General features: G+C 40.4%; 1 long non-coding RNA gene across 1 annotated transcript in view; it reads left to right on the top strand.

The window, feature by feature from the left end:
• The first annotated feature begins 2180 nt into the window (after positions 1–2180).
• LOC133553878 (uncharacterized) overlaps positions 2181–27242 on the top strand; it is a 44201-nt gene continuing 19139 nt past the window's right edge. The window contains exon 1 of the long non-coding RNA XR_009806989.1: positions 2181–2293. This is a non-coding gene — a long non-coding RNA (uncharacterized LOC133553878). The remainder of the gene's footprint in view (positions 2294–27242) is intronic.

Raw genomic sequence — 27242 nt, 5'->3', positions numbered from 1 at the left:
TTCTTTTGTATTATTTTTTTTTAATGTATTTATGAAACCTTTTTCCAAAACACAATATAGAATGTGAGATATAACATATAAAATTCCAAGCGCCAACACTGCTTATATCATAATATTTATGTTTTAAAGCAGGGGTCACCAACGGTAGCCCGTAAGCACCAGTTGAGTGACCCACTGGCCTGTTCTAAAAATAGCTCAAATAGCAGCACTTACCAGTGAGCTGCCTCTATTTTTTAAATTTCATTTATTTACTAGCAAGCTGGTCTCGCTTTGCTCGAAATGTTTAATTCTAAGAGAGACAAAACTCAAATAGAATTTGAAAATCCAAGAAAATCTTTTAAAGACTTGGTCTTCACTTGTTTGAATAAATTCATTTATTTTTTTTACTTTGCTTCTTGTAACTTTCAGAAAGACAATTTTAGAGAAAAAATACAACCTTTAAAAATGGTTTTAGGATTTTTAAACACATATACCTTTTTACCTTTTGAATTCCTTCCTCTTCCTCTTCCGGCATAGCTCGGTTGGTAGAGCAGCCGTGCCAACAACTTGAGGGTTGCAGGTTCGATTCCCGCTTCCGCCATCCTAGTCTCTGCCGTTGTGTCCTTGGGCAAGACACTTTACCCACCTTCTCCCAGTGCCACCCACACTGGTTTAAATGTAACTTAGATATTGGGTTTCACTATGTAAAGCGCTTTGAGTCACTAGAGAAAAGTGCTATATAAATATAATTCACTTCTTTCCTGACAATTTAAATCAATGTCCAAGTAAATTTTTATTTTTTTATTGTAAAAAATAATAAATACATTTTAATTTAATTCTTCATTTTAGCTTTCGACAAAGAATATTTGTGAAATATTTCTTCAAATTTAGGATTAAAATTGAAAAAAAAAAATATTCGCGCAAATCTAGAAAATCTGTAAAATCAAATTTAAATCTTATTTCAAAGTCTTTTGAATTTCTTTTAACATTTTTGTTCTGGAAAATCTAGAAGAAATAATGATTGGTCTTTGTTAGAAATATAGCTTGGGCCAATTTGTTATATATTCTAACAAAATGCAGATCGTGTTTTAACCTATTTAAAACATGTCATCAAAAATATATATTTATTGTGAGAATCTTTAAGATAATCAGTGTTTTCACAAAGATAAATATCATTAATTATTAATAATAACATAGAGCTAAAGGTAAATTGAGCAAATTGGCTATCCATCCATCCATTTTCTACTGCTTATCCCCTTTCGGGGCCGCGGGGGGCGCTGGCGCCTATCTCAGCTACAATCGGGCGGAAGGCAGTGTACACTCTGGACAAGTCGCCACCTCATCGCAGGGCCAACACAGATAGACAGACAACATTCACACACTAGGGCCAATTTAGTGTTGCCAATCAACCTATCCCCAGGTGCATGTCTTTGGAAGTGGGAGGAAGCCGGAGTACCCGGAGGGAACCCACGCATTCACGGGGAGAACATGCAAACTCCACGCCTGGATTTGAACCCAGGACTGCAGGAACTTCGTATTGTGAGGCAGACGCACTAACCCCTCTGCCACCGTGAAGCCCCAAATTGGGTATTTCTGGCAATTTATTTAAGTGTGTATCAAACTGGTAGCCCTTTGCATTAATCAGTAGTTCTTTGTTTCAAAAAGGTTGGTGACCCCTGGTTTAAACTAAGAAATGAATGATATTATTTTTTTTTTTTACATTCATAAATTCTTTGAATGCCACATAACTTTTTTTTTCATGCAGCCCATTTCATGCACTGAATAATAATAATGGATTAGATTTATATAGCGCTTTTCTCCACACTCAAAGCGCTTCTCAGAGATATAATCATATTAATACAGCAGTAGAAAGGATTGAAAGATGACACAATACAGTTTAATTTATATTTAATACATGCAGAATTTCCACTGAAACACTCAAGGCACATACAACAAGAAACGATCAAAAATAAGTTAAGAATAATGCAAAAAAAGTTGTTAATTGTATTAAAAATGCAACAATCGATTAAATGTCCTCGGTGTGAATCCTCCATGTCTCGTACACTTCACACCACTGAAATCTGGTTAGCTACAGACTACAGACTCCGGTGGAATGAAGGATAGAACTCATGGAATGTTCTCGCAGAAGAGGTCTGAAAACACCAGACCTTCTCTCACTCTTTTTTTTTTTTTTTTTCCGAGGCGGCTGAAGTCGGGCGGTGGCGAGCTTTGAAGTTCCCGCCTTTGAGTCCACAAGCCTGAACAAGACCAGGCCCGCCCTCTGCTGGTCTCTGGCTCCCTGTCTTGAGTGAAGGTTTGTAACAGGAAACCCGCCCAGAACCTTTTGGCTAAATCTTTCCTGTGCATCTCGATTCCAGTCCAACCTAAACCTTTTTCTCTGCATCTCAACCTAAACCTCGTAATTCAAGTCCGACCTAAACCTCGTAAGTCTAGTCCTACCTAAACCTTTCCTGCACTTCTAAATTCTAGTCCGACCTAAACCTTTTCTCTGCATTTGAATTCTAGCCCAACCAAAATGTTTTCTTTTCATCTAAATTCCAGTTAGAAGCAAAAAAGTGTTGCCCAGTTAGGAATATAAACACAAATTTATTAAAACCTGCAGTTGAATAAAACTAGCTACCCTAGCTCATATAGCATAACTCACCTTAAAGTTCACCCGTTTTTAAAATCATGCAAAAAGCTTCAAAGTCTTCCCGAGCGTCTGCAGGCTGGAGCAACAACAAGGCGCTATCAGTTTTCCCCCCTACCTGACTCAGGTACACACTTTTATACGGGGCAGTGCCGGCCAATGGGATACGAGCACCCCAGGGAGGCCGCCGCCCACTCTTTTTCAAAGTGTATGGGAAAAAAAAAAAGCAGCCACACCCCGACCATGTTTACTTTGCTTCACCAGCAAGGATGAAGAAGGCAATAATCATCCGTCATTAGTCAGCTCCACGCACGAGTTAGTAAGTACTCGGGTTGTAACGCGACACAAAAATTTCGGTTCGGTACGTACCTCGGTTTAGAGGTCACGATTCGGTTCATTTTCGGTACAGTAAGAAAACAAGCAAATATACATTGTTTTGGGTTATTCATTGGCCAAATTTGTTAACAATGGCATTTTTTTTTTTTTTTTTTTTTTTTTTTTCCCCTTGGCCTCAGTCTGCACCCCCTCTCCAAGGCCCAGGCTAAAACCGATTTTTTTTAATTTCATTTTAATCTTCTATTCCCCCCCCCCCCCTGTTTACCTGTATCTCATCTTTTTTTTTAAGGGGCGCTGGAAGCCGGCAGACCCGTCAGCGATCCTGTTCTGTCTCCCTGTAATGTTTGTCTGATCTTGAATGGGATTGTGCTGAAAATTGTAATTTTCCTGAAGGAACTCTCCTGACGGAATGAATAAAGTACTATCTAATCTCTCTAATCTAATCTAACATACATACCTGTATAGCTCGGTTGGTAGAGTGGCCGTGCTAGCAATTTGAGGGTTGCAGGTTCGATTCCCGCTTCCGCCATCCTAGTCACTGCCGTTGGGTCCTTGGGCAAGACACTTTACCCACCTGCCCCCAGTGCCACCCACACTGGTTTAAATGTAACTTAGATATTGGGTTTCACTATGTAAAGCGCTGTGAGTCACTAGAGAAAAGCGCTATATAAATATAATTCACTTCACTATTTCCTTGAATTGCCGCCGGGGCACTAATTAATTTAAAACCTCTTCTCACTCCGGCGCTTACCAAAGGCATGCGTAAATTTAGGCCTGCGCTTATAAATTTGAGTGTGATGTAAGGATACCATCATGAAAAGCACATTTAATAAAAAAAAACTTTATTATGGTCTTACCTTAATAACGTCATCATTAGTCATCATTGTCACTGACGTCCCACTGGGTGTGAATTTTTCCTTGCCCTTATGTGGGCCTACCGAGGATGTCGTAGTGGTTTGTGCAGCCCTTTGAGACACTAGTGATTTAGGGCTATATAAGTAAACATTGATTGATTGATTGACCATCCATCCATCCATCCATTTTCTACCGCTTATTCCCTTTCGGGGTCGCAGGGGGCGCTGGCGCCTATCTCAGCTACAATCGGGCGGAAGGCGGGGTACACCCTGGACAAGTCGCCACCTCATCGCAGGGCCAACACAGATAGACAGACAACATTCACACTCACATTCACACACTAGGGCCAATTTAGTGTTGCCAATCAACCTATCCCCAGGTGCATGTCTTTGGAAGTGGGAGGAAGCCGGAGTACCCGGAGGGAACCCACGCATTCACGGGGAGAACATGCAAACTCCACACAGAAAGATCCCGAGCCTGGATTTGAACCCAGGACTGCAGGGCTTCACGGTGGCAGAGGGGTTAGTGCGTCTGCCTCACAATACTGGTTTGAATGTAACTTAGATATTGGGTTTCACCATGTAAAGCGCTTTGAGTCACTAGAGAAAAGCGCTATATAAATATAATTCACTTCACTTCACTATTTCCTTGAATTGCCGCCGGGGCACTAATTAATTTAAAACTTCTTCTCACTCCGGCGCTTACCAAAGGCACGCGTAAATTTAGGCCTGCGCTTATAAATTTGAGTGTGATGTAAGGATACCATCATGAAAAGCACATTTAATAAAAAAAAACTTTATTAAGGTCTTACCTTAATAACGTCATCATTAGTCATCATTGTCACTGACGTCCCACTGGGTGTGAATTTTTCCTTGCCCTTATGTGGGCCTACCGAGGATGTCGTAGTGGTTTGTGCAGCCCTTTGAGACACTAGTGATTTAGGGCTATATAAGTAAACATTGATTGATTGATTGACCTTTACTTATAAATGAAGTCTATGCGCAGCTCCTTCTGATCAAAAGTATCAATAACTCGTTTATAGAAGTCTCCCTTATCTTTCTTCAGTTTTAAAAGTCTCTGTCTCGATGGAGATCTTCCTTTATTACCCCCCGCTTCGATTGAAAGTCCAGTTTAGAAAACTGTTTTATTTTAGATATGTAATCCTCCGTGTTAAAAGTGCAAGCGAGAGGAAAAAATAAACGATCGCTGCTCACTCTCACTTCTTCTGCAGCCGAGTAGTGGCAAGAAGGATCACTGGCGCCCTCTACCACCAGGAGGCGGGAGTCATTTAATGACTCATATTTGACACACGCAGCTACGGTATATTAATAAAACATAGCTGCTTACTGTTCTTTTTAGCATATTCAATAGCTTGGACCTTCAATCCTACTGAATAGCTCTTAATCTTCTTCCCTTTATGCGATTTCAAATAATTGAAATCAACCTCGTCCATTTTGAAAATGATGACAGGGGAAGTGTCACTCCCGAGGTGACGAGTTTGACCCGGCGGAAATTCTGGGCATATGCTAATCATTTGACGAAACGAGTTTGACCCGGCGGAAATTCTAGACATGCGCTAATAAAAATAATATTTTGCGAAACGAGTTTGACCCGGCGTTAATCTTGAGCCGGCGCTAATGCTACTAAGCATGCGCTAATTATTTTGCGAAACAAATTTGACCCGGCAGTAATTCTAGGCAGGCGCATACTATATACCCGGTGGAAATTCAAGGAAATACATTAAATAAGATAAGGCTCAGAATGGTTTCTTAACAAAACCTTTCTACATATAAAGTGCTTTTTTGGATTGATTGACTGAGACTTTTATTAGTAGATTGCACAGTACAGTACATATTCCCTACAATTGACCACTGAATGCAAACACCCCAATAAGTTGGGCTTATTGTTCTTCCACCATAGAAGTGGGTCAAAATATAGTTTTTAATGCAATACAGCAACCCCCTGCCACCCCGAACGGGACAAGCGGTAGACAATGGATGGATGGATGGTCTTAAATCTCCTGCTATAAAAACATTTGTTATTGCTTCAGCCATGCCTGACTCGCCGAGGAGAGGCTGCTTGAATGCGGTGGTGACGCTTCAAAGGAGTTAGCATGTTTCACGTGTTGGCAGAAGCATACCCTAGTGCTGCTGAACAATGTCGGCAAACCTCCGTCCTCCATTGTTGTATCGCATATGCAGCCAAAGTGTTCCCAAACGGGAGATGTTAACGAGGCAGGAGGGTCTTCCAGCTCTGGCTTTTGCATGTTGTCCTAGCCCGGTCGCTGCTAGCCTGCCGTGTGTAGTTCCTCGCTCTGCATTGTTTACACAACCTGCGGTGCGTTACCTAATATGTCCGTGTGGAAACTTGTTCGCTACACCTCCGAACCGAACCGAAACCCCCGTACCGAAACAGTTCAATACAAATACACGTACCGTTACACCCCTTTTAAGTACAATTTGTCTTTATTTTAAAATCACAAAGTGCTGTACAAAAGAGGTGAAGTAAAACATCAATTCAATGAAAACAACAGGACAACAGCAACATCATAACAAGGATACCAAGTGAATTAAAAATGATAATTAAAAGTTGCATTGGCTAAAATATTTCCCAAAAAATATTATGTTAGATCCACTATGGACTGGACTCTCACTATTATGTTAGATCCACTATGGACTGGACTCTCACAATATTATGTTAGATCCACTATGGACTGGACTCTCACACTATTATGTTAGATCCACTATGGACTGGACTCTCACTATTATGTTAGATCCACTATGGACTGGACTCTCATACTATTATGTTAGATCCACAATGGACTGGACTCTCACACTATTATGTTAGATCCACTATGGACTGGACTCTCACACTATTATGTTAGATCCACAATGGACTGGACACTCACACTATTATGTTAGATCCACTATGGACTGGACTCTCACACTATTATGTTAGATCCACTATGGACTGGACTCTCACACTATTATGTTAGATCCACTATGGACTGGACTCTCACTATTATGTTAGATCCACTATGGACTGGACTCTCACACTATTATGTTAGATCCACTATGGACTGGACTCTGACACTATTATGTTAGATCCACTACGGACTGGACTCTCACACTATTATGTTAGATCCACTATGGACTGAACTCTCACACTATTATGTTAGATCCACTATGGACTGGACTCTCACACTATTATGTTAGATCCACTACGGACTGGACTCCCACACTATTATGTTAGATCCACTATGGACTGGACTCTCGCACTATTATGTTTGATCCACTATGGACTGGACTCTCACTATTATGTTAGATCCACTACGGAATGGACTCTCACACTATTATGTTAGATCCACTACGGACTGGACTCTCACACTATTATGTTAGATCCACTATGGACTGGACTCTCACAATATTATGTTAGATCCACTATGGACTGGACTCTCACACTATTATGTTAGATCCACTATGGACTGGACTCTCACACTATTAAGTTAGATCCACTATGGACTGGACTTTCACTATTATGTTAGATCCACTATGGACTGGACTCTCACAATATTATGTTAGATCCACTATGGACTGGACTCTCACACTATTATGTTAGATCCACTACGGACTGGACTCTCACACTATTATGTTAGATCCACTACGGACTGGACTCTCACACTATTATGTTAGATCCACTATGGACTGGACTCTCACACTATTATGTTAGATCCACTATGGACTGGACTCTCACACTATTATGTTAGATCCACTATGGACTGGACTCTCACTATTATGTTAGATCCACTATGGACTGGACTCTCACACTATTATGTTAGATCCACTACGGACTGGACTCTCACACTATTATGTTAGATCCACTATGGACTGGACTCTCACACTATTATGTTAGATCCACTATGGACTGGACTCTCACTATTATGTTAGATCCACTATGGACTGGACTCTCACTATTATGTTAGATCCACTATGGACTGGACTCTCACAATATTATGTTAGATCCACTATGGACTGGACTCTCACAATATTATGTTAGATCCACTAAGGACTGGACTCTCACACTATTATGTTAGATCCACTATGGACAGGACTCTCACTATTATGTTAGATCCACTACGGACTGGACTCTCACACTATTATGTTAGATCCATTACGGACTGGACTCTCACACTATTATGTTAGATCCACTATGGACTGGACTCTCACAATATTATGTTAGATCCACTATGGACTGGACTCTCACACTATTATGTTAGATCCACTATGGACTGGACTCACACTATTATGTTAGATCCACTATGGACTGGACTCTCACACTATTATGTTAGATCCACTGTGGACTGGACTCTCACAATATTATGTTAGATCCACTATGGACTGGACTCTCACACTATTATGTTAGATCCACTATGGACTGGACTCTCACAATATTATGTTAGATCCACTATGGACTGGACTCTTACACTATTATGTTAGATCCACTATGGACTGGACTCTCACACTATTATGTTAGATCCACTATGGACTGGACTCTCACACTATTATGTTAGATCCACTATGGACTGGACTCTTACACTATTATGTTAGATCCACTATGGACTGGACTCTCACACTATTATGTTAGATCCACTATGGACTGGACTCTCACACTATTATGTTAGATCCACTATGGACTGGACTTTCACACTATTATGTTAGATCCACTATGGACTGGACTCTCACTATTATGTTAGATCCACTATGGACTGGACTCTCACACTATTATGTTAGATCCACTATGGACTGGACTCTCACACTATTATGTTAGATCCACTATGGACTGGACTCTCACAATATTATGTTAGATCCACTATGGACTGAACTCTCACACTATTATGTTAGATCCACTATGGACTGGACTCTCACTATTATGTTAGATCCACTATGGACTGGACTGTCACAATATTATGTTAGATCCACTATGGACTGGACTCTCACACTATTATGTTAGATCCACTATGGACTGGACTCTCACTATTATGTTAGATCCACTATGGACTGGACTTTCACACTATTATGTTAGATCCACTATGGACTGGACTCTCACACTATTATGTTAGATCCACTCAAGGTCCATTGCAACGGTCCGGGGGGGTGGGGGGGGGTTTCTTGCCCTGATGTGGGATCTGAGCCGAGGATGACGTTGTGGCTTGTGCAGCCATTTGAGACACTCGGGATTTAGGGCTTTATATGTAAACATTGATTGATTTATTGATTGATTGAGAAGTTTTCAAATATTTCTTAATAGTGTCAACACAGTTAAGGTCACAGAGGGACTGGTGCAAGTTGTTCCAGAGTCTAGGAGCTATAGCCTGGAATGCCAGGGTTTTAGAATGAGTTTTTGGGATCTTTAGAAGACCCTGGCCTGAAGACCCTAAAGAGTAGGGGCATAACAAGTCCGTGATGTACTGGGGGGGCCCACCAGGCAACGCAGGCAAAGTCAGGACTAAAATCTTAAACTCAACGCGGAATTAGACCGGAAGCCAATGAAGACTGAATCAAACGGGGGGTGATATGGACCGGTCTGGGTGCACTGGTCTAAAGTCTGGCAGCTGCATTTTCAACCATCTGAAGTCTCTTTAGTGTTGACTTGTTGAATAGAGTGAAGAAAGATTTGTAATAGTCAATACCAGATGAAATGAACGTGTGAATGATCATTTCCAGATCCAATTTTGACAGGAAGTTTGTCACTTTAGAAATATTTCCGAGGTAATAAAAACAGTTTTTGGTCAGTTGGTGACAGAGACCCTCCAAAGACTATAACCTGGAATGCCAGGATTTTAAAATGAGTTTTCGGGATCTTTAGAAGACCCTGACCCTAAAGAGTAGGGGCATAACAAGTCCGTGATGTACTGAGGGGCCCCACCAGGCAACGCACGCAAAGTCAGGACTAAAATCCTAAACTCAATGCGGAATTCTAATTCCGATACAGGATACGCATTCCAAGAACTCAGATTAAAAATGAAACTGAATCATTGAAAGAGCATAACAGTTGCATATAGAAATTATAAACAAATGTTGACACTACTGATCAACCTACCAAGCGGCATCAGATACAACAAAAATTAAAGCTGCAAGCAGCAATGGGCGGGACCGACTTTTGCTGGTGTTTCCTGCCTCTACCCATTCAATATATCTTTACCTGCACATTACCTACCTTCCCTGCATCCTGGGTTCACACTGGTGCTTCTTTCTGTCGCTCATACACGCTGGTGCTTCCTGCCATCACCCAGACGACATACCTTTACCTGCACGTTACCTACCTTGTCTGTATCCTGGTGTCAAACTGGTGCCTCCTTCATTCACCCAGTCAACATATCTTTACTCGCACAGTACCTACCTTCTCTGCATTGTGTGGCCACGCTGGTGCTTCCTGCTTTTAAGCGGCCATCTTTGAAGGCTCGTAAAATCAAAACCGGAGCAGTTATTAAAAGTATTTTCTCAACTTTTAATCAGAAGGGTTCAATCTCTCTCCTGTGCGAGTTTGAAGCCGACACAACAAACGCGCTCAGAGGAGATAATGTTTGAAAAAAGGTGATGGGTTTTTACAAAACTTTTGTTTTGACCGGGTAATTGCCAACTTCCTGTTGATTTTTGCTGAATGATGTAAATGATTGAAATGTAGGTCTAAGTGAGACCTACATAGAAGCTTTTGTTTCATGTCTCTACGAAATTCTTACCGGAAGTTACAAGCAGTTTTGTCTGTGTTTTCTTCCTAGGAGCAGTTTTGTTTGTGTTTTATTCCTAGGGGGCGCAAGAGCGCAATTTTGAGTTTTGGGGTTTGTTTTTTTTATTAAATCGCAATTTTCGCCAGTCCTAATGTGTGTGTCCAGTTTGGTGAGTTTTGATTCATTTTAAGGGGGTCAAATTACAGCTCAAAGAGGCAAAAATTTAATTTTTTAGGAACCTTTTGTTTAGAAGGGGGTTTTGCCAACTTTCTGTTGATTTTTGCTGAAGGATGTCATTATATGAAATCTAGGTCTAAGTCAGACCTACCTAGAGGTTTTTGGTTCATGTCTGTACGACATTCCTAACAGAAGTTACAAGCAGTTTTGTCTGTGTTTTTTCCTAGGGTCTTTAGGGCGCAATTTTGAGTTTTAGGTTTTGGTTTTTATTAGATCCCAATTTTCGACAGTCCTGATGTGTGTGTAAAATTTGGAGAGTTTTGAAACATGTCAAGGAGCTCAAAGCTGCGGAATAACAATAAAGAAAGAATAAAATGCTAGAAATTCAATAGGGTCCTCTGTCCCAAAGAGACATTGGGTCCCTAATAAAACAGGCCATAGAACAGAACCCTTGGCCACACCGCATGACAGGTTGGACACATTGGGCATGACATCATTAAACAGTTCTTCCATTTATATAAGAAGTAAACCACTGGAAAACAGCACAAAACACCTTTTCTCACCTCACACACCTTCGCAAGAAGACTCCTAAGGAAGGCAAATGAAAAATATGATGAAGTATTAATTTCATAATAAAAGCCCCGTGCCCATTATTTGATGATTCCCCTTTTTGTAATTTGCTCATCTTCAGTAAACTCCCATCAAAAGTGGCGCCTCAAGAGGACCCTCGGAGCCCTTTTTCATTAAAAACAAACATTTGAAAGATAATTGCAAGCGCACCCAGGAGCATTACGGCTCCAATCAAGACACGTCTTTTAAAAAACAATGCTCGGGCAATAAAGTCAAAGTCCCAAGGAAAAAAGTGATGATGCTACTGGATCGCTAGTTATTTGTTGTAATGTTTCAAGAAAAAGGGGACGGTTGTAGGAGAATAAAGTTGACCTGTTGCAAGAACAGAGGAGTCATGCTGGCAGAAAAAGTTGAATGGCTACAAAAAAAAAGTCCTAATGTGAAAAATATCGTTGGTCGTAATGTTACAAGACTATAATTCCTTGTGTAATATTACATAAAGTTGTAAAGTTACTAAAACGAGTCTTAATGTTATGAGAAATACAGTTGGTGGTAAGTCAGGATTGATCGTAATGTTACAAGAATAAAGTTTCTTGTGTAATATTACATGAAGTTGTAAAGTTACTAAAACAAAATAACGTTATGAGAAGTAAAGTTGGTAGTAAGTCGGGATAGATCGTAATGTTACAAGAATAACATTTGTCTTGTAATATTACATAAAGTTGTAAAGTTACTAAAATGAGTCTTAATGTTATGAGAAATACAGTTGGTGGTAAGTCAGGATTGATTGTAATGTTACAAGAATAAAGTTTCTTGTGTAATATTACATGAAGTTGTAAAGTTACTAAAACAAAATAACGTTATGAGAAGTAAAGTTGGTAGTAAGTCGGGATAGATCGTAATGTTACAAGAATAACGTTTGTCTTGTAATATTACATAAAGTTGTAAAGTTACTAAAACGAGTCTTAATGTTATGAGAAATACAGTTGGTGGTAAGTCAGGATTGATCGTAATGTTACAAGAATAAAGTTTCTTGTGTAATATTACATGAAGTTGTAAAGTTACTAAAACAAAATAACGTTATGAGAAGTAAAGTTGGTAGTAAGTTGGGATAGATCGTAATGTTACAAGAATAACGTTTGTCTTGTAATATTACATAAAGTTGTAAAGTTACTAAAATGAGTCTTAATGTTATGAGAAATACAGTTGGTGGTAAGTCAGGATTGATTGTAATGTTACAAGAATAAAGTTTCTTGTGTAATATTACATGAAGTTGTAAAGTTACTAAAACAAAATAACGTTATGAGAAGTAAAGTTGGTAGTAAGTTGGGATGGATCGTAATGTTACAAGAATAACGTTTTTCTTGTAATATTACATAAAGTTGTAAAGTTACTAAAATGAGTCTTAATGTTATGAGAAATACAGTTGGTGGTAAGTCAGGATTGATTGTAATGTTACAAGAATAAAGTTTCTTGTGTAATATTACATGAAGTTGTAAAGTTACTGAAACAAAATAACGTTATGAGAAGTAAAGTTGGTAGTAAGTCGGGATAGATCGTAATGTTACAAGAATAACGTTTGTCTTGTAATATTACATAAAGTTGTAAAGTTACTAAAACGAGTCTTAATGTTATGAGAAATACAGTTGGTGGTAAGTCCGGATTGATCGTAATGTTACAAGAATAAAGTTTCCTGTGTAATATTACATGAAGTTGTAAAGTTACTAAAACAAAATAACGTTATGAGAAGTAAAGTTGGTAGTAAGTCGGGATAGATCGTAATGTTACAAGAATAACGTTTGTCTTGTAATATTACATAAAGTTGTAAAGTTACTAAAACGAGTCTTAATGTTATGAGAAATACAGTTGGTGGTAAGTCCGGATTGATCGTAATGTTACAAGAATAAAGTTTCCTGTGTAATATTACTTGAAGTTGTAAAGTTACTAAAACAAAATAACGTTATGAGAAGTAAAGTTGGTAGTAAGTCGGGATAGATCGTAATGTTACAAGAATAACGTTTATCTTGTAACATTACATAAAGTTGTAAAGTTGGAATTGGGGGTTAATTGACCAAATGATTCCCGGGCGCGGCCACCGCCGCTGCTCACTACTCCCCTGTAGGGATGGGTCAAATGGAAAATAAAATTGGTAGTAAGTCAGGATTGATCGTAACGTAGCAAGAATAACTTTTCTCTTGTAGCATTACATAAAGTGGTAAAGCTACGATTAAAAAGTCCTAATGTTATGAAAAATATAGTAACTTCCAGGACTACAATGGCGGACGTGCGCAAATTTTCAGGACTTATGCAGATCTCAAATACACATCAGCAGGTAGCAGAAGGTAAAAAAAGTTGCTTTGGCGTAATATTGTGAAACAAAACTCCAAATAATATGTCTACTATGGGTGCCATTTCGCGGTCCTTACACACACACACCACAGTAATACTTGTACCTCTTATTACGGTACCCGTAATGGGCCGACAATCCGTCAAAGGGTGCGGTTTCAAAGTCATACCTAAACATTTTGACCGATTTTTCGAGTACCGTGTGTAACGTACTTTATTTTCAATGGAACGTCTAAAGTTTGTGTTGTTTACCGGCATCATATCGCAGCCTACACGTATCTCGTATGTGTGACTGCCATCTGCTGGTCACACTTATCAATTCACCATGTACCAAATTGAATTGCTTCGAGGTTGGTAAGCACAACAAGACTTAGGAGGCGCACTGTCGATTTTTGAGAAAATGAAAGGATTTTAAGTGCGCCTTATAGTCGGAAAAATACGATATATGCATAAGTGTATGTACGCATATGTAATTGTGTATATACAGTGTGGGTATATGTATGTTTGTACTGTATTTGTGTGATTGTATGCAAGTGAGTACCTATGTGTGCATGTATGTATTTATAATCGTGTATGCACAAACAAACCGTACCCATCCCTAACGCACGGTCATACAAGTTCATGCACGTCATTGTGTATGTACGGGTATGTCTCTTTGCAAGTGCACTTAGTTTTTTTTTGCCGCAGAAAAGCAGAGACAGGAGCATTTTTTTTACCTGTAATAAGCTCTCCTTCAGGCTGCAGGAAGACCTCCCTCTCCCTCCCTCTTTAAGCCCTAAGTGAAAAATGGGGCGACGCCCGCCATCCTTCACTGTGATAGGAGTAACTTTTTGAAAAGCATTCCTTCTTCCAACAATAGCTGGATTTTTAAAGGGGGCTGATGAGGGGTGGCGGTGGGGGATGGGTGGATAAGGAGTGAGCACACATTCCTAAGCTGAGCCTCACCTGGTTTCTTAAGAGACCACCGCAGTCTTCCGTCAAACATCACAATGTAATACTGACATTTGAAATCTTCTACATCATTAAACAATAACATTTTTGTTAACAATCGTAATCAGGCACAAACATGGATGGCGGCGTAACAATATCAAATAAATATTTTAATTATTTCCTACTATTTGTGTCCAAGGATGTCAGGTTCAAACACTGATGACATCTATTAATCAGACAAGAAGCAAGGAACCATGCAGAGACAGAGTTCAATTTAGCTCATGAGGAGAACGCATGGAGCTGCACACTTAGTCACAGTCTCGCCCTACGCTCTAAGGTTCAGCTCCAGCGTCCCTCTATTTATTCGGGAGTTCCACAGTCAACATCATTGAGGCCGCCTCTAAAAGGAGTGGTCACATATATCATGCAAAGCAGGTCCAGGACGCACAATAGGTGACGGAATGTGCTGGGGCCTTGTGATTTCACCTTGTCTCTGCTTCATCTGCGTGTTGTCGTCTTATCTGCGTTGAGGTCCTTGAAGTCCTTGGCTGTTGGTGGGCTAAAACAGGGGTCGGGAACCTTTTTGCCTGAGAGAACCATGAAAGCCAAATATTTTAAAATGTATTTCCGTGAGAGCCATATCATATTTTTTAACACTGAATACAACTAAATGTGTGCATTTTTAAGTAAGACCAACATGTTTAGAGTATAATAAATCTCCTATTCTTTTTAATAACATTCTTATTCTGTAGTTAACCAATAATAAATCAAATACTTCTTACCATTAATGCAACTTATTGAACAAGTCTGGTAGAAAACGGATGGATGGATAAAATGCATGAGAATGTTTTATATTTCGAACGGTATTTTTAGCTCTGTGCTTACTAGCGGAATTATTCATAATTATCGTGTTAAGCCAGGGGCGTCCAAACTTTTTCCACTGAGAGCCGCACACTGAAAAATCAGAGCAAGCGGGGGCCATTTTCATAATTTTTATTTTAAAAACCAATACAATATATGTATAAAAAATATACATTTAGGCCTCCACTCAATTATGGGTTTTGGTAAAAAAAAAAATATTAAAAATGTGTCAGTATTATAATTTTTTGTTATTATGCAAGTTTTAAATCTCTAGATCAACATTAGACAAAGAAATGGAAAAAACACAAAATATGCAATATTTTCACCCAATAACTTTTTTAGGTGGAATATTTGAGATTATATAATAATTGGAGCCTTAATTTTGGATTTTGATTCATTATTATTTTTTGAGCAATGACACTTAAAAACAACTGACACTAAAATAATTGGGGATCCAAAAGTGTCCAACTTATTAAAGTGTTAAAAAATAAATTATACATTTTATTTACCGTTACTTTTAGCACAATAATCTCGAGATCAACTTCAGATATATCCGTCAATTTTAAGTTTTATTGTTGTTTATGTTTTCTTTGTTTATTTTAGGCCCTTTTAAAAAAAAAACAGCTCAGTTTTTTATATGGTAAAACACAAAATATGCAACATTTTCCCCCCAAAATATCTCAAAGTGGAATATTTAATGTGATGTAATTGAAGCCTTGAATAGGTCAATAATTCAAAATGACATTGCTTTTGATACATTATTATTTTTTAAAGAAAGAAACAGCCTGCATGGCAGCTTTGTGTTATAAGAGTATAAACATTGCAACAATTTATTGTTACATTTCACCTGTTTGCTCTCTTATATCACTTTTCATGTTTTTTAATTTTTTTTAATTATTGTATTCTTAAAACGTGCCGGGGCCGTTAAAAAATGACCCGTGAGCCGCACTTTGGACACCCCTGTGTTAAGCAATGTCAGCTAAGATTTATCTGAGAGCCAGATGAAGTCATCAAAAGAGCCACATCTGGCTCTAGAGCCATAGGTTCCCTACCCCTGGGCTAAAACAAAGCTTACATCTGCGGCTGAGGCCGCCCCTCAGACAAGAAGTTTTTGTCCTTGCACAGATAGAAAAAGTACAGCTTAAGCAAAATAGCTAATAACTATAGCAACGGACTTTAAGCATACTAAAGTTGTATGATAATATATATACATGATTATTCTAACAATTCCAAGGACTTCTCTATTTCCTGACTTTGTAAACAGAAACAAAGACGACAAGATGTGATTTTACAAAATATCAATGCACTGCACTGTAGGGCTGGGCGATATATCGAGTTTGTGAGATATATCGATATATTTTTAAACAAGATAGGAATTAAGAAAATATCCTAATATCGATACAATTTATTTCACATTAAAATGACCAAACTTTGCTTATTTGTTGTGTTCCTTGTTCTCCCCTATATATATATGTATATATATATATATATATATATATATATATAGGTGTATTAGAAATAGAGACTGATACAGAAACATAGATATCTGAAACAGTTATCCAATGTCTGCATCATAGTGTTTGTAGCCAAAGCTAACTTACAATACTTGTCCCCAACAATAACAATAACACAGATCTAACATCTTTAAAATAGGAAAATAAAAAGAATGAGACAAAGAGGATTCAATAATATTGAGAATAGTAATAATACAAAGTGCAAACTAGATAAGAGCCAATAATAATAATAACACAGACAAAATCCAAACTAGATAAGAACCAATTAGTAAAAATGTGTAAAAACTAAACATGTCAACACGATTGTTGTTTAACTTGCCACAATTTTGTTTGTTTTTTTGAAATGTGACAAGTGCAGGTATACATTTCAAAGTGTCAGGTACAGATTTCCATACTTGTGGTCCTTTTTGCAGTCTGGGCAAAAGATGTTCTACGCCATTGTTTTTCAACTTTTTTCGAGCCAAGGCCCATATTTTGGGTTGAAAAAAAAAACGCACACCACCAGCAGAAATCATTAAAAAAACGGAACTCAATTGCCAGTAAAAAGTCATCGTGGCAATTTTTGGTTACGACTTTAAACCATAACCCAGCATGCATTGTCTGAAAGTAGGTGTACTGACATCACCTGTGAAATCACACCCTGACTTATTTGGACTTTTTTGCTGCTTTTCTGTGTGTAGTGTTTTACTTCTTGTCTTGCGCTCCTATTTTGGTGGCTTTTTCTCTTTTTTTGGTATTTTCCTTTAGCATTTTCATGAGCGATATTCCCCGCATCTATGCTTTACCAATCAATCAATCAATCAATGTTTACTTATATAGCCCTAAATCACTAGTGTCTCAAAGGGCTGCACAAACCACTACAACATCCTCGGTAGTCCCACATAAGGGCAAGGAAAACTCACACCCAGTGGGACGTCGGTGACAATGATGACTATGAGAACCTTGGAGAGGAGGAAAGCAATGGATGTCGAGCGGGTCTAAAATGATACTGTGAAAGTTCAATCCATAATGGATCCAACACAGTCGCGAGAGTCCAGTCCAAAGCAGATCCAACACAGCAGCGAGAGTCCCGTTCACAGCGGAGCCAGCAGGAAACCATCCCAAGCGGAGGCGGATCAACAGCGCAGAGATGTCCCCAGCCGATACACAGGCAAGCAGTACATGGCCACCGGATCGGACCGGACCCCCTCCACAAGGGAGAGTGGGACATAGAAGAAAAAGAAAAGAAACGGCAGATCAACTGGTCTAAAAAGGAGGTCTATTTAAAGGCTAGAGTATACAGATGAGTTTTAAGGTGAGACTTAAATGCTTCTACTGAGGTGGCATCTCGAACTGTTACCGGGAGGGCATTCCAGAGTACTGGAGCCCGAACGGAAAACGCTCTATAGCCCGCAGACTTTTTTTGGGCTTTGGGAATCACTGATAAGCCGGAGTCCTTTGAACGCAGATTTCTATGAATTATATTATACAGGCATCCGCCTAGTATTCGCAAGAATGATATCTGGAATCACTAGCGCCCTCTACCCCCAAGAGGCGAGAGAACAGGTGCCTCACACAGTGCGTTTTCACAGCCGTTTTATGATTGCCCAGCACAATAAAACATGTTACACACATACAGTTGTTGAGAAAATACACTGTACATTATATACCTCAGCTAATATTGCACTTGTTTGTATCCTTCTTTGTGTGGAAATTGTTGATTGTCATGTCCTGAGCATTGTGGACGCCGTCTTTGTTCCACAGTAAGTCTTTGCTGTCGTCCAGCATTCCGTTTGTGTTTCCTTTGTACCCAGTTCAGTTTTAGTTTCATTCTGCATAGCCTTCTCTATTGCCTTTTCTTAGGGGCACTCACCTTTTTGTTTATTTTTGGTTTAAGCATTAGACACCTTTTTACCTGCACGCTGCCTCCCGCTGTTTCCAACATCTACAAAGCAATTAGCTACCGGCTGCCACCTATTGATATAGAAGAGTATTACACGGTTACTCTGCCCAGCTCTAGACAGTACAGCAGGGGTAGGGAACCTATGGCTCTAGAGCCAGATGTGGCTCTTTTGATGACTACACCTGGCTCTCAGATAAATCTTAGCTGACATTGCTTAACAGGATAAGTAATTAATAATTCCGCTGGTAATCACAGTGTTAAAAATAACGTTCAAATTATAAAACATTCTCATGCATTTTAATCCAACCATCCGTTTTCTATCGCACCTGTCCAAGATGTCGCATTAATAGTAAGAAGTATTATATTTATTATTGGTTAAATTTAGAATAACAATGTTATTAAAAAGAATAAGAGACTTATTATACTCTAAAAATGTTGGTCTTGTCAAGACCTGGACTATGGTGTGGTTTGTTTTCCCGTGGTGCAAAGCGATTGGAACGGACATGGTAATGACGTCTTTAATCTTAACTCAAAAATATTACAAAAACAAAGGGTATAAACAAAAGGCGCTCTCCGTGGAGGTTAAAAACTTGGCTATGAATACTAAAACTCGCACAATGGGAGAACTATGAACATAAAATGAAACTTATAAACTATGGCATGAAAAACTTGCTTGGACCGAGAAAGAGCATGGATCATCGGCATGGATAACATAGGTGTGTAAGAGGTGATAGAGGGTGAGTAGAAAGTGATGTCGCCAGGCTGACTGCCTGGCAACTGCAGGCTTAAATGGTGACGTGGTGATTGACAACGGGTACATGAGTTCAAGTGAATCAGGTGCGTGAGTCGTGAAAACAGGTGAACTGATTGGTATTTATGGAAACGAAAACAAACCAGGGTGCACAAAAACAGGAACTAATGGAGTCAAAAACCAAACAGAACATGACTAAGCAGAACATGATCACAAAGACATGACAGGTCTTACTTAAAAATGCACGCTTTTAGTTGTATTCAGTGTTTAAAAAATATTATACGGCTCTCACGGAAATACATTTTGAAATATTTGTCTCAACCAAAAAGGTTCCCCGACCCCTGCAGTACAGACACTCGACAACGGCACATTTTTTGCAGACTATAATTACTAATTTGCAAAAAACATTTTTAACCCGAATAGGTGGAATTAGATAATCTCCCACTTTGCAGTCTTGTTATTGCAGCTGGGAAGCAGAGTTATTGAAGCATTTAAAAACCAGTTTGACCGTGTGTAACAGAATAAAACCGGTAAAACTTAAAATAATGTATTTGGTTAAAATTTCCTCTCACAGAATCCGAGCAGTTGCCGTTACCTGATGAAAAATGCGCATACCATTGTTAAACTTCGGTTTCTAAAGAAGCGGAATGGTCGTACATATTTTTAAATCAGCGGCAACAACAGGTCCTCGTTTTTGCCAGTCGACTGCAACTTTCCCTTTCTCCAGTCCAATACGGCTTCCTGGTGACATAATGACTTTTTCCTGACAGCCAATCTCCCGACAAGACCGCGTGATCCCCTGATTTGACTAACATGAAAAGGATGCTTTTTCGTTTTGAACGTTGCCATTTGCTTCAGAGTCCTTTGACAGTTACAGCAATTTAAATGCATTTGTGTGAGTCAAGGCTCAGCAGCCCGAGGCCTCCCGGAGGTGTTTTCTATCCGCCCTGATACACCCCCCTCCACCCCCCTCCACCCCCCTCGACGGCGGCGCCCCGATGTTCCGACTTGCCCGCGCAGGAATGCAAGCTCGCTGCTAAATTGCGCTCTTATGTCGGAACACATTGACAATCGGGCAGCGTCGTCATTTTCAGGCATAAATATTCCAGTCTCCATTTGGATGCAGAGTGAGGCGACACACCCAGAATACAAATGAGCTGAATCTCGCTCGGCAGACACCTGAGGCACGAGAGCTTTTGGCAAACACGTGATCCAAAATCTCTGACATGGATTTGAGTTAATTACAGTTTACCGCATCTATTGATTTTTGCAGGTGTCCTAAGCCAGATAAGTACAAAACCCCGTTCCCATTCGAGTTGGGAAATTGGGTTAGATGTAAATATAAACGGAATACAATGATTTGCAAATCCTTTTCAACCCATATTCAGTTGAATGCACTACAAAGACAACATATTTGATGTTCAAACTCATAAACTTTATTTATTTTTTTTGCAAAAAATAATTAACTTAGAATTTCATGGCTGCAACACCTGCCAAAGTAGTTGGGAAAGGGCATGTTCACCACTGTGTTACATCACCTTTTCTTTTAACAACACTCAATAAACCTTTGGGAACAGAGGGGATCGTTTATTGTTTTGCCGTGTATATGAGGCTTCACGGTGGCAGAGGGGTTAGTGCGTCTGCCTCACAATACGAAGGTCCTGCAGTCCTGGGTTCAAATCCAGGCTCGGGATCTTTCTGTGTGGAGTTTGCATGTCCTCCCCGTGAATGCGTGGGTTCCCTCCGGGTACTCTAGGGACTATAGGGACGGCGTGGCGCAGTGGGAGAGTGGCCGTGCGCAACCCGAGGGTCACTGGTTCAAATCCCACCTAGAACCAACCTCGTCACGTCCGTTGTGTCCTGAGCAAGACACTTCACCCTTGCTCCTGATGGGTGCTGGTTGGCGCCTTGCATGGCAGCTCCCTCCATCAGTGTGTGAATGTGTGTGTGAATGGGTAAATGTGGAAGTATTGTCAAAGCGCTTTGAGTACCTTGAAGGTAGAAAAGCGCTATACAAGTACAACCCATTTATCATTTATCATTTACTCCGGCTTCTTCCCACCTCCAAAGACATGCACCTGGGGATAGGCCCCTCCCACTTCCAAAGACATGCACCTGGGGATAGGTTGATTGGCAACACTAAATTGGCCCTAGTGTGTGAATGTGAGTGTGAATGTTGTCTGTCTATCTGTGTTGGCCCTGGGATGAGGTGGCGACTTGTCCAGGGTGTACCCCGCCTTCTGCCCGATTGTCGCTGAGATAGGCGCCAGCGCCCCCCGCGACCCCAAAAGGGAATAAGCGGTAGATTCCGTGTGTTTGAGCACGTCCTCGTTTGTTTTAATCACCATGGCAACGTAATGTGCTCCTCCTCACGGGCTCCTGTCACACACCTGTTTCTGATTATTATTTGTGTATTTAAGCCCACCTGATTCCTTAGTTCGCTCTCGGCTCATTGTTTGCTTCTCGCAACTCGTCACGGTTTGTATCTGGTATCATAGATTATTTTGTGCTAAGTTCCGCCTTAGCTTCACGTGCGTTCGGCACGTCGTTTAGTTTTACTTCTGTTTCCTGCTACGTTTTAGCATTAGTTTCCCGTGCGTTGGCACGTGCTTTGTTTTCCCCTTTTTGCACCAGTGTTCTTTTGTTTTAATATATTAAAATTTATTCTTACCTGCAATCCTGCTGACTGGTCGTGTGTGCATCCTCGAAGTGGCAACTCCGCTAATTGTTTAAGGAAACTAATTGTTGAAGCTTTGAAAGTGGAATTCTTTCCCATTCTTGTTTTATGTAGAGCTTCAGTCGTTCAACAGTCCGGGGTCTCCGCTGTCGTATTTTACGCTTCATAATGCGCCACACATTTTCCATGGGAGACAGGTCCGGACTGCAGGCGGGCCAGGAAAGTACCCGCACTCTTTTTTTATGAAGCCACGCTGTTGTAACACGTGCTGAATGCGGCTTGGCATTGTCTTGCTGAAATAAGCAGGGGCGTCCATGAAAAAGACGGCGCTTAGATGGCAGCATATTTTGTTCCAAAGCCTGTATGTACCTTTCAGCATTAATGGTGCTTTCACAGATGTTTAAGTTACCCATGCCTTGGGCACTAATGCACCCCCATACCATCACAGATGCTGGCTTTTCAACTTTGCGTCGATAACAGTCAGGATGGTTCGCTTCCCCTTTTGTCCGGATGACACGATGTGGAATATTTCCAAAAACAATTTGAAATGTGGACTCGTCAGACCACAGAACACTTTTCCACTTTGCATCAGTCCATCTTAGATGATCTCAGGCCCAGAGAAGCCGGCGGCGTTTCTGGATGTTGTTGATAAATGGCTTTCGCTTTGCAGAGTAGAGCTTTAACTTGCACTTACAGATGTAGTGACAAACTGTATTTAGTGACAGTGGTTTTCTGAAGTGTTTCTGAGCCCATGTGGTGATATCCTTTAGAGATTGATGTCGGTTTTTGATACAGTGCCGTCTGAGGGATGGAAGGTCACTGTCATTCAATGTTGGTTTCCGGCCTTGCCGCTTACGTGGAGTGATTTCTCCAAATTGTCTGAACCTTTTGATGATATTATGGAGCGTAGATGTTGAAATCCCTACATTTATTTGCAATTGCACTTTGAGAAACGTTGTTCTTAAACTGTTTGACTATTTGCTCACGCAGTTGTGGACAAAGGGGTGTACCTCGCCCCATCCTTTCTTGTGAAAGACTGAGCATTTTTTGGGATGCTGTTTTTATAGCCAATCATGGCACCCAATTAGCCTGCACACCTGTGGGATGTTCCAAATAAGTGTTTGATGAGCATTCCCCAACTTATCAGTTGTTATTGCCACCTTTCCCAACTTCTTTGTCATCAAATTGTAAAGGTAATGGTTATTTGCAAAAAAAAAAAAAAAAGTTTATCAGTTTGAACATCAAATATGTTGTCTTTGTAGCATATTCAACTGAATATGGGTCGAAAAGGATTTGCAAATCATTGTATTCCGTTTATATTTACATCAAACACAATCTCCCAACTCATATGGAAACGGGGTTTGTATATATATGATTGAAGTAGATTCCCTCGACTTAGTCAATGGAAAAGTAGCTCGCCTGCAGGAAAAGTGTGCTGTGGTCTATCCCAGCGGACTTTGGGTGACTCAATCGCACACCTAAGATGTGTTTTTTTCCCCCTTGAATTATCTCAACAGTTGATTCTAAAGAACCTTCACCAACACCCGTTTCCAGCACTCCCTCTAAACGAGCCCGGGCATGTTTGCTTGACGGAAAGGAAAAAAACAAAACTTGTCCAGCTTCTGCCGCTAAGCCTCTCCCTCTATAGAAACTGGCCACATTCCAGCTGGCTGCAGGTGCTGATTAGCGCCGCCTTGTTTGGAATCACCGCGCTGCGGAGGGAGTGTTGGGGGGGGGGGACGCGGTGAAGAGGTCGCCCATCTATTGACAGGGGCCAGACAGATGTAGCGGGCGCCCTCTGATTAGCCCGTCCATTAGTTAACCTGCACAGACAAAAAGAACAGACATGGAGCACCGGGGGTCAATAGCAGGGCAGGGACCTTCCGGAAAAAGGCCCGACGCTGATTAGGATTCGTGTGTTTATGTCAAAATTACATGCACTGCCCCAAACAACAGCCAATCATGCACACCTTTGCCCTTTTAATCATCCTGAACTCCGACTCGCTGCTGGGAGTGTAATCAGAGCGTTGCCCAACACACACTCTGGGGGGCTTTGTTCTACTCTTTAGAGGCCATGCTACCTACTTTGTCACTTCTATACCTCACCAGAGTATACCGCCTTAATTGGGTTCTTTTTGCAGGATAGCCTTGTGTGTGTGTTTCTTTTTACAAACCCCGTTTCCATATGAGTTGGGAAAATTGTGTTAGATGTAAATATAAACGGAATACAATGATTTGCAAGTCCTTTTCAACCCATATTCAGTTGAATATGCTACAAAGACAACATATTTGATGTTCAAACTCATCAACTTTTTATTTTTTTTTGCAAATGATAATTAACTTGGAATTTCATGGCTGCAACACGGGCCAAAGTAGTTGGGAAAGGGCATGTTCAGTTGAATATGCTACAAAAACAACATATTTGATGTTGAAACTCATAAACTTTTTATTTTTTTTGCAAATAATAATTAACTTGGAATTTCATGGCTGCAACACATGCCAAAGTAGTTGGGAAAGGGCATGTTCAGTTGAATATGCTACAAAGACAACATATTTGATGTTCAAACTCATAAACTTTTCATTTTTTTTTGCAAATAATAATTAACTTGGAATTTCATGGCTGCAACACGGGCCAAAGTAGTTGGGAAAGGGCATGTTCAGTTGAATATGCTACAAAGACAACATATTTGATGTTGAAACTCATAAACTTTTTATTTTTTTTGCAAATAATAATTAACTTGGAATTTCATGGCTGCAACACATGCCAAAGTAGTTGGGAAAGGGCATGTTCAGTTGAATATGCTACAAAGACAACATATTTGATGTTCAAACTCATAAACTTTTCATTTTTTTTTGCAAATAATAATTAACTTGGAATTTCATGGCTGCAACACAGGCCAAAGTAGTTGGGAAAGGGCATGTTCAGTTGAATATGCTACAAAGACAACATATTTGATGTTCAAACTCATAAACTTTTTATTTTTTTTGCAAATAATAATTAACTTGGAATTTCATGGCTGCAACACGGGCCAAAGTAGTTGGGAAAGGGCATGTTCACCACTGTGTTTTAAATCACCTTTTCTTTTCACAACACTCAATAAATGTTTGGGAACTGAGGAAACTAATTGTTGAAGCTTTGAAAGTGGAATTTAAGTCTCACCTTAAAACTCATCTGTATACTCTAGCCTTTAAATAGACCTCCTTTTTAGACCAGTTGATCTGCCGCTTCTTTTCTTTCTCCTATGTACCCCCCTCCCTTGTGGAGGGGGTCCGGTCCGATGACCATGGATGAAGTACTGGCTGTCCAGAGTCGAGACCCAGGATGGACCGCTCGTCGGGACCCAGGATGGACCGCTCGCCTGTATCGGTTGGGGACGTCTCTACGCTGCTGATCCGCTTGAGATGGTTTCTTGTGGACGGGACTCTCGCTGCTGTCTTGGATCCGCTTGAACTGAACTCTCGCGGCTGTGTTGGAGCCACTATGGATTGAACTTTCACAGTATCATGTTAGACCCGCTCGACATCCATTGCTTTCGGTCCCCTAGAGAGGGGGGGTTGCCCACATCTGAGGTCCTCTCCAAGGTTTCTCATAGTCAGCATTGTCACTGGCGTCCCACTGGATGTGAATTCTCTCTGCCCACTGGGTGTGAGTTTTCCTTGCCCTTTTGTGGGTTCTTCCGAGGATGTTGTAGTCGTAATGATTTGTGCAGTCCTTTGAGACATTTGTGATTTGGGGCTATATAAATAAACATTGATTGATTGATTGATTCAGTTGAATATGCTACAAAGACAACATATTTGATGTTGAAACTCATAAACTTTTTATTTTTTTTGAAAATAATAATTAACTTAGAATTTCATGGTTGCAACACGGGCCAAAGTAGTTGGGAAAGGGCATGTTCACCACTGTGTTTTACATCACCTTTTCTTTTCACAACACTCAATAAATGTTTGGGAACTGAGGAAACTAATTGTTGAAGCTTTGAAAGTGGAATTTAAGTCTCACCTTAAAACTCATCTGTATACTCTAGCCTTTAAATAGACCTCCTTTTTAGACCAGTTGATCTGCCGCTTCGTTTCTTTCTCCTATGTCCCCCCCTCCCTTGTGGAGGGGGTCCGGTCCGATGACCATGGATGAAGTACTGGCTGTCCAGAGTCGAGACCCAGGATGGACCGCTCGTCGGGACCCAGGATGGACCTGTATCGGTTGGGGACGTCTCTACGCTGCTGATCCGCTTGAGATGGTTTCCTGTGGACGGGACTCTCGCTGCTGTCTTGGATCCGCTTGAACTGAACTCTCGCGGCTGTGTTGGAGCCACTATGGATTGAACTTCCACAGTATCATGTTAGACCCGCTCGACATCCATTGCTTTCGGTCCCCTAGAGAGGGGGGGTTGCCCACATCTGAGGTCCTCTCCAAGGTTTCTCATAGTCAGCATTGTCACTGGCGTCCCACTGGATGTGAATTCTCTCTGCCCACTGGGTGTGAGTTTTCCTTGCCCTTTTGTGGGTTCTTCCGAGGATGTTGTAGTCGTAATGATTTGTGCAGTCCTTTGAGACATTTGTGATTTGGGGCTATATAAATAAACATTGATTGATTGATTGATTCAGTTGAATATGCTACAAAGACAACATATTTGATGTTGAAACTCATAAACTTTTTATTTTTTTTGCAAATAATAATTAACTTGGAATTTCATGGCTGCAACACGTGCCAAAGTAGTTGGGAAAGGGCATGTTCACCACTGTGTTTTACATCACCTTTTCTTTTCACAACACTCAATAAATGTTTGGGAACTGAGGAAACTAATTGTTGAAGCTTTGAAAGTGGAATTCTTTCCCATTCTTGTTTTATGTAGAGCTTCAGTCCTTCAACAGTCCGGGGTCTCCGCTGTCCTATTTTACGCTTCATAATGCGCCACACATTTTCGATAGGAGACAGGTCTGGACTGCAGGCGGGCCAGGAAAGTACCCGCATTCTTTTACT

This window comes from Nerophis ophidion, linkage group LG06 (genome assembly GCF_033978795.1).
Source record: "Nerophis ophidion isolate RoL-2023_Sa linkage group LG06, RoL_Noph_v1.0, whole genome shotgun sequence".
NCBI lineage: Eukaryota > Metazoa > Chordata > Actinopteri > Syngnathiformes > Syngnathidae > Nerophis > Nerophis ophidion.
The sequence above is the reverse complement of the archived record's forward strand: the minus strand, read 5'-3'. Positions and strand labels throughout refer to the sequence as shown.